The following is a 7,923-nucleotide window of genomic DNA, read 5'->3' as shown; positions in this document are numbered from 1 at the left end:
GTAACATATTTGTGTTTCGTTATTTTTTTTGTACTTTTATAAGGCCGTTAAGATTAAATTGTTTTACATTTGTGATTTAGGGGTTTTTATAGCTGACTATATGATATGGGATTTGCTCATTGTTGAAGGCCGTTCGATAACCTATATCTGTTAAATTCTGTTTCATTTCGTATCTTGTGAAGAATTGTATAAATAAAGGCAACAGTAGTATACCGCTGTTCAAAACTCGTAAATCCATGGACAAAAAACAAAATCGGGGTAACAAACTAAAACTGAGGGAAACACTAAAAATATAAGAGGAGAACAACGACACAACAAAAAAATGTAACACACACAGAAACAGACTAAGCATTAGACAAAATCCGATGAGAATAACAAATATAATATGTATAACATCAAAACCAAATACACGAATTAGGGATAGAAAAGTACTGTGACACGTCTTATAGTAATGTGAATTCATACTCAAACACAAGAGAAAACAAACGACACAACGAAAACACAACGTGATCGTTACCAATCATACCATATCCTGAACAAATTCTTAAAATGTGACATTGCTGCTTTTTAGGTGTATGAAAATGTAACGATTTCATTGTTTTTATTTTCAATCTTAATTCCTCTCTTTCATAAAGCTCTACAATGGGGGTACTTGCATTTTATTGCGCGTTCATGTCTCATCGTTAAGTTTCTGAGATGGAGTCCAAAAGATTATTTTAAGAATTGTTTCATGCCTTGCTGATCCTTTTTTTGAACTTGCCTCTTTCCATCAGTGGAATGTGTAGCAAATTCTTTCCCATTTTGGCTTCATTGATTACACATGACTGTTTCTCGTCAGTTTTACTTATATTTTTTGAATGTACACTGATTTTCTACTTTGGTAGATCTATTTTTTTGGGTTTTATCATATTTTCCCTTTTCCTGGTAATTTTTAATATCAGGCCTATGGTAACATTATTGTGCTGTCTGACCAAATTAAAAAAACGGACTTAACTCAAATAATTGTTTCAATATATACTTTGTAAAGCGCAAATGCGAATGTTAGGAAGAATTAAAAATGAAAACGATATTAATTGCTATGTTTATTAATATATTATACTGAGTAATATAAAGCATGATTTCATTTATAGTCTATAGTTCATTATGACATTAAATACATTATAATTGATGTGAACAAATATTTTGTACATACAGTTAACTGTATCAAAATAGCTGTTTAACAAAAAGTCGTATAATTTTCTTATGTTGTACTGTTTTACCACTGTCCCAGGTTAGGGGAGGGTTGGGGTCCTACTTACATGTTTAACCCCGCCACATTATTTATGTATGTGCCTGTCCCAAGTCAGGAGCCTGTAATTCAGTGGTTGTCGTTGTTTATGTGTTACATATTTGTTGTTCGTTCATTTTTTTTACATAAATAAGGCAGTTAGTTTTCTCGTTTGAATTGTTTTATATTGTCATATCGGGGCCTTTTAAAGCTGACTATGCGGTATGGGCTTTTCTCATTGTTGAAGGCCGTACGGTGACCTATAGTTGTTAATGTCTGGGTCATTTTGGACTCTTGTGGACAGTTGTCTCATTGACAATCATACCGCATCTTCTTTTTTATAGTTATAATTTAATTCAAACTTTTCGTAAAAATACACAAAATGTTGCCACTTTTAGAGTAGCGTAAGACTGATGGTCATTTGAGGTTCAACAAGCCATGGTAATTTTTACATTGAAAGTAAGCTACATGTATACGTATATAATAATATTTCAAATACATCTTGAACAAACTATTTTGAATAACAAGGAAATAAAATAGAAAAAAATATATGTTTGCGCTGATAGCATTTCATTCGTTTAACTTAAATTAAATTTACAGTAACCGGACAAGTAACCAGAAAAAGAAAAAAATAGAAAAATGAAAGGAAAAAAAAAAAATTAATTTAGGAGTTGGTTGAAGGGAGTATACAATATGTTAACTTAACTTGTGTAATCTGCAAGTTTCTACCTGTGGTCAAAAAATGATTTTAAATGAGCGGCCTCATGGAGGCCAAGTTCTACGCTCCATGTACGGCAAGGTACCCATACCATACGTGTTAAAGGGAACATTTTATATAACAATATCTGCCCCTATCAAACACTCATTTTTCCCCATTAAACTGTAAAAATGGCAGGCCCTTTAGTTTGGTTGAATTTCTATTAATAGCCTAATTGTGGGAATTAGAGATACATGTATTATCCTGAAAACGTCTCAAATCATCCAAATATGGCTCATGTGAAGTCAAAATATCTAAAAAATATTTTGCTGATGTGCTTTTTATTTAAAAGTTATTATAAAAGTCACACATAATTTATCAATCTACATTTATTAAATTTTGATTCATGTGATCTTGCAAATGTCAACAGTCTTTTTAAAAAAAAAAACAACATTGGCCTTAAATTAAAGACGTTCACATACTTTGAATATAGTTAAATGTATTGTAACAACATACCTGTTATCATAGAATTTAAAAAAAAAACAACTTTGAGTTTTATCGATATTGGTTCTTAATCTTTTGTTCTTTAATTCGTTCTTTACAGTAATTCTAAGGAGGAAAATCACAGTATGATTCACATTTGAAAAAAATCATAATGACCATACCACATATTCAGAATTATGTGCAATTTCTAATAATTTTATAAACAATTGAGTTGAATCTAACAATATTATTAAAAGGTAAAATAACAAAAGTATCGAACTCCTAGGAAAATTCAAAACAAAAAGTCCTTTATAGAATGATAAAATCGAAAGCTCAAAAACTGTAATGAATCTTAACACTATAAAACACGCAATCATTACACAACAATGAAAACCAAAAGGGCATATAGGTACTCTATAGATAACGTATACGATATCAATGAAATGAAAATAGAATACTATCAAGAACTTGTTAGATACAGTATAACAATGGCGTTATCCAATATTTGAACCACAATTGTACATAACTTAGATACTAAATAGTTATAGATATCATTTCTGTGAAAATTAATCCGATGTCAAAATTGATCACCGGTGAACGTATTTACTTTTAAAATTACTAGGAGATACCAGCAAAATCGCAGAAAGACGTCGGGTGTCTGTGTTCAAACATTAAAAGGGAGAGGGGTTCCGACTTCAGGTGCCTTTTTTACACATTAAAAAAGGGGAGGAGCATTTAAACACGTTTAACGCCTATTTCATTTTTGAACAGTACTGCACATGAGTAAAAAGGGTGTTATTCTAATGTTTTTTGAAGACTGAATATATGTCCCTATTTACTGCAACTTTGCTATTTGTGCAGTCAAATTGCATTGACTATATATCCATTTGCCTTGTTAATGGCGTTGACAATGCGTTTCCGTTGATTTTTATTTTTCACGTCAATAACAAATAAGGGGACGCGGAAATTTTACGTCGTCCGCTTTGATTTAACAAAATGATGGGTTTTACTCTAAATATTTCATTTGGAGCAGTTATAGGATGTGCAGTACTAGTATGCAAAGAAAACTATACATTGTCTCGAATTATAAATTTTAAATGTACTCGGTCTAAGACAGGTATGCAAAAAGTCACCTCTGGAAACACTAAAAACAATGTTTGTCTAATTCCGAAAGGACGTTATTTTAATTATTATAAATTACCAAGAGAACGTTCTAATGAATTGAAAAAAACCCAACCACAAATGATTTAAAAGAAAAAAAGTAACCTTTTATAGTTTTATTTTTTCCCCCGTATATAGCCAACGAGAAGATAAACAGGTTATGAGAACTTAGTGTAAACTTAGTTAAAATATTGTTCCGTCGTAAAGGATCTTTTGATTTTGTCACTGTTATTCAAAACTAAATTGTAGGGACTTTCTATTTTGAATTTTCCTCCGAGTTCAATATATATATATATGTGATCTTATTATTTCATAACTATTAATAACCGAAGAAAACACACAAGAAACACGATTGATAAAGCAAATCACAAAGGTAGTCTTCCTCTAAGATTAAAGCTCATTATGTCAGTTCTTACTGTTATCGAAATTATGCGTGAATTTTGAAGGTATATTTGTCTAAATTTGAAGGTAACGATATATAGAAATTGAACGTTCATTCTGAGTGATAATAAAATGGAAACTAACAGACGGATACATTGACAAAACCTGTCATAACAGTTATTACTAGTATTACGTAAAAAAATATTTTGGATATAACGCGTCTTCTGATTGGCTGACGTTGTTTTGTTTATCAGTTCATAGACATAATTTTGTCATGTGACTGTGACGTCATCGACGTATTTTCATGTTTACTACGGTTTAAATTGGAATTTAGAATTCATTTATAAGAAATGATAGAATTTTTTTCTGTCTATTCGAAATGACATTAAAATGTGGTGCACAGTGTGCACCAGATTTTTGATGTTATTCCTTCATAGACAGAACAAATATTACAGTCATTCCTTAATTATTATAATTACTACATTATCAATCATTGGAATGACATTTTTTCAAATAATTTAAAAATCTATATACACTTTCAATAGATTATACATTAAAAATAACTACCTAAGCATATAAATACTTGTAAGTTCCAAACTATATACTATCTCTATATGGCCCTTCCTAAAAGGGAACTTTTCAACTTGACCCTCACACTTCGCTGGATATTACGATCAAACTCTTTCTTCCAGTTACAAAGTAAACATTTTTTTACTATACGCAAAAACATCTTCAGATGTTATGTGAACTAGGTTTACTATATCTGTTCGCTTCCTTACTTTCTTCAATATGAAATTTGTAACAAATTAAAACAAAACATCAAGGCAATGTCACAGTGACCAACTTTATCACTGAGCGGTTTTCGACAACATGTAGATCTTCAGCTGCCCTGAAAAATAACAGTCATGAAATCACATATCTAATTGATTAGATACATCGTTATTTTATATTAATATGGAGGGTTAAATAAATCAGTCAAAATCTAATAAAATTGTTCTGGATTGCGTATTTTAATGTTTTGTAATGGAATGTTCTGGAAAAATATCATTGGGTAGGATTTTGTTAACTCTATGACAATAAGAATATAATGTTTGATTGACAATGATATAACTCTCCATCAGAGATCAAATGACGTAGAAGTAGGCATTCTATCAACAACTTTATGGTAAAATTGAGAATGGAAATGGGGAATTGGGTGTATGTTTTTTTTTTAAAATTATTTGAATACTACCATCGAACATTTGATTTAAACAATAGCCCGTTTCACATAACAAATATTTATCTATTTATCACTTTTACTTGAGTATGTGATACATTAAATTCGTGTATTGGTGCCATTTTTATACCCCAACATATATTTGAAAAAATACATAATCTTTAGTTAATATGTTATATGATTTTTATTTCAAATCTTTAAATGATTGAAAAGAAGTTATAAATATAAAAAAAATGTGTTATGAAGCATTTCTTATTCTAATTACAACTAAAAAGAACAATATGGCTGCGGAAGTATATAGCTGATTTCGGAGCAGTTTAAAAGACACATAACATATCAAGGAATTACATCATATAAGTATAGCTTATTTGAGTTTTACTGATGGAACAAATATATGGTGAGCTTTGAAGATTCCAAATTTTTTTTGGTGTATTTTAAGTATTATTTTAATGAAATACAAATTATTTTAACTGGCTATGCAGAGAAGACATTACACTATATAAAAAACTATACCCCCCACAAAAAAAGAATGAAAAAGATTATCAACATGTACAGCTATTTCTATTCATCATTTTATAGTGCAAAATGAAACAAATTTTGGACATTTTTTTTGGTCTTAAGATTATATGTAAAATCTATATTACTTACAACAGTGATGTACCGTTTTTAACGCATTTTAATTAATTTATAACTCATATAATCTATGACCAAACATTTATATTCTAAAAATGCTAGAATTTGTATTTGTTTTTAAATTGCATTCCTAAACTGGGAGAACGTTACGGTTATTGCTAACTTATTGTTCATGTGACATATACCTGAACTGTGACATTAAATACAGCCATGATTGTACTTAGAATATATTCGTACTTTATTTTGCCTTTTAAACATTTTTTTGATTCGAGCATAACTGATGAGTCTTTGTAGACGAAACGCACGTCTGTCGTAAATATAAAATTTTAATCCTGGTATCTATGGTGAGTTTTTTTGGCAATGGTTAGTAAGTTTGTAATATTATTCCAGTGTTAGTATCGTTTTGTGAATGTTATGTTGTGTATTATAGTACACAAGTAAAACAAACAGTTTTTTTTATTGAATTATTGGTGCAAATTTAAACCGACACTCAGTCTCTTTTAATAGGTGCAACGGTGAGAGTTCTGAATTCGACTATTAGCATATCTTTCCGTTGAAATGTCATTGTACTTGATAAAAGAAAGTAATATGTATATAGTTATCAAAGGTACCAGGATTATAATTTAATTCGTCAGACGCGCGTTTCATCTACATTAAACTCATCAGTGACGCTCAGATCAAAATAACTATGTAAATTCAGATTTATCCTTGTTTGTTAGATCTATATGAAACTGAGTAATAATTACCTTCTATTTTGAAACGTTGTCTCTCTTGTATGGTTCTTGGCTAAAGTGAAATAATTATCTGAAAAAAATAATAAATTACAGTCTATTAATCAATTATGTATTAATCATTGTTGATTGTTACTGTTTATCAGTTCCGAATGATACACGCTATTGATATTTGTTAAGATTTGAGAAAAGGAAGCGTCAAATGTCCATCTCACCTCCACATTTTCTCTGATCATCTGATGTTTGTGTGGAAAAATGATTATATCTTCGTCGTTTGAAATATTGTAGATGGTTGTCTAATTGTCAATCATCCAACATCTATTTTATGTTAGAGAAAGAAAGAAGTTGTATTGAGGTCACAGTTGCTTACATTGAGCATCGTAAAGCATGCAACGTAAACAGATTAATGTATTATAAACTATTCAATGTATATGACTGTGACCTCACTATTTATGAACTACTCTATTTATCTACATTTTTTGGGGATATTTTTTACAATTTTAAAGGTGGTTGACAATAAGATTTTGTGGCTTGTAAAAGCTTCCCATATCCTGTTTTCATGGATTCTAGTTTGTTTATAGTACGTTAGGTGCGTGTGTTTTTCAATCAGGTTATCTTCTATTGTTTTGTTCGCATACATATTATTTGGTTTGTCTCTTTCGTTTAATGGCATCTGTATTTTGAAAGTCTGATTGCACCTATGTATATTGTCTTTGATATTTTCTACCCGTTCGTCAATTTTTCATTAAAATTTGATAAAGAACCATAGATACTTTGGATGCACAAATAATAAAAATTGTAAATAAATACAAAATCTGTGCTTACAAACTGTATTACCATAAATTACTTATTAAATGTCTGAACATGACTATTGTATACAATTTTCAAGCTAGTACTAAGTTTTACTCACCATTTAAACAATCCGATTACAGAGTTGCTTCTTATTAACTTGCAATTCTGCCTTTGAAATAGAAAATTCATTCACATCGTATGGTTTGTATGTTAACAATAATAAATTAGATGAACAATATTTAACTTTCATCTTACAACAAATGTAGACATTGTACATATAGAATAAAAAAAAAGATAATTTCATAAATTAAATACATAATACACATTAAAAAATGCGATATACTTTCCTATTAAACATAAATATACTTAAGTCACTGTTTATAGATATATATATATATATATAAATATATATAAACGAGTCTAAATTGAAAACTACGTTCAAACCTATGATTGCGTTGGATAAAAACCGCAATTTTTATACGTGTGCATGTAAAACAAATTTCGTTGTAGAAGGGTCTAAATACAGCACAAACAACATTTTCCAAAAGACCAAAAAAGTGAA

At 29.6% G+C, this 7,923-nt stretch overlaps 1 long non-coding RNA gene across 1 annotated transcript; it reads right to left on the bottom strand.

The window, feature by feature from the left end:
• Positions 1 to 1,069: 1,069 nt before the first annotated feature.
• Positions 1,070 to 7,713, bottom strand: LOC139523454 (uncharacterized). The gene is made up of 3 exons (XR_011664619.1): positions 7,480 to 7,713; positions 6,585 to 6,642; positions 1,070 to 4,878 (listed from the first exon to the last, which is right to left on the bottom strand). It is a non-coding gene; the product is annotated as an uncharacterized lncRNA (long non-coding RNA).
• Positions 7,714 to 7,923: the final 210 nt, after the last annotated feature.

The sequence above is a fragment of the Mytilus edulis genome, chromosome 5 (assembly GCF_963676685.1).
Source record: "Mytilus edulis chromosome 5, xbMytEdul2.2, whole genome shotgun sequence".
NCBI lineage: Eukaryota > Metazoa > Mollusca > Bivalvia > Mytilida > Mytilidae > Mytilus > Mytilus edulis.
The sequence above is the reverse complement of the archived record's forward strand: the minus strand, read 5'-3'. Positions and strand labels throughout refer to the sequence as shown.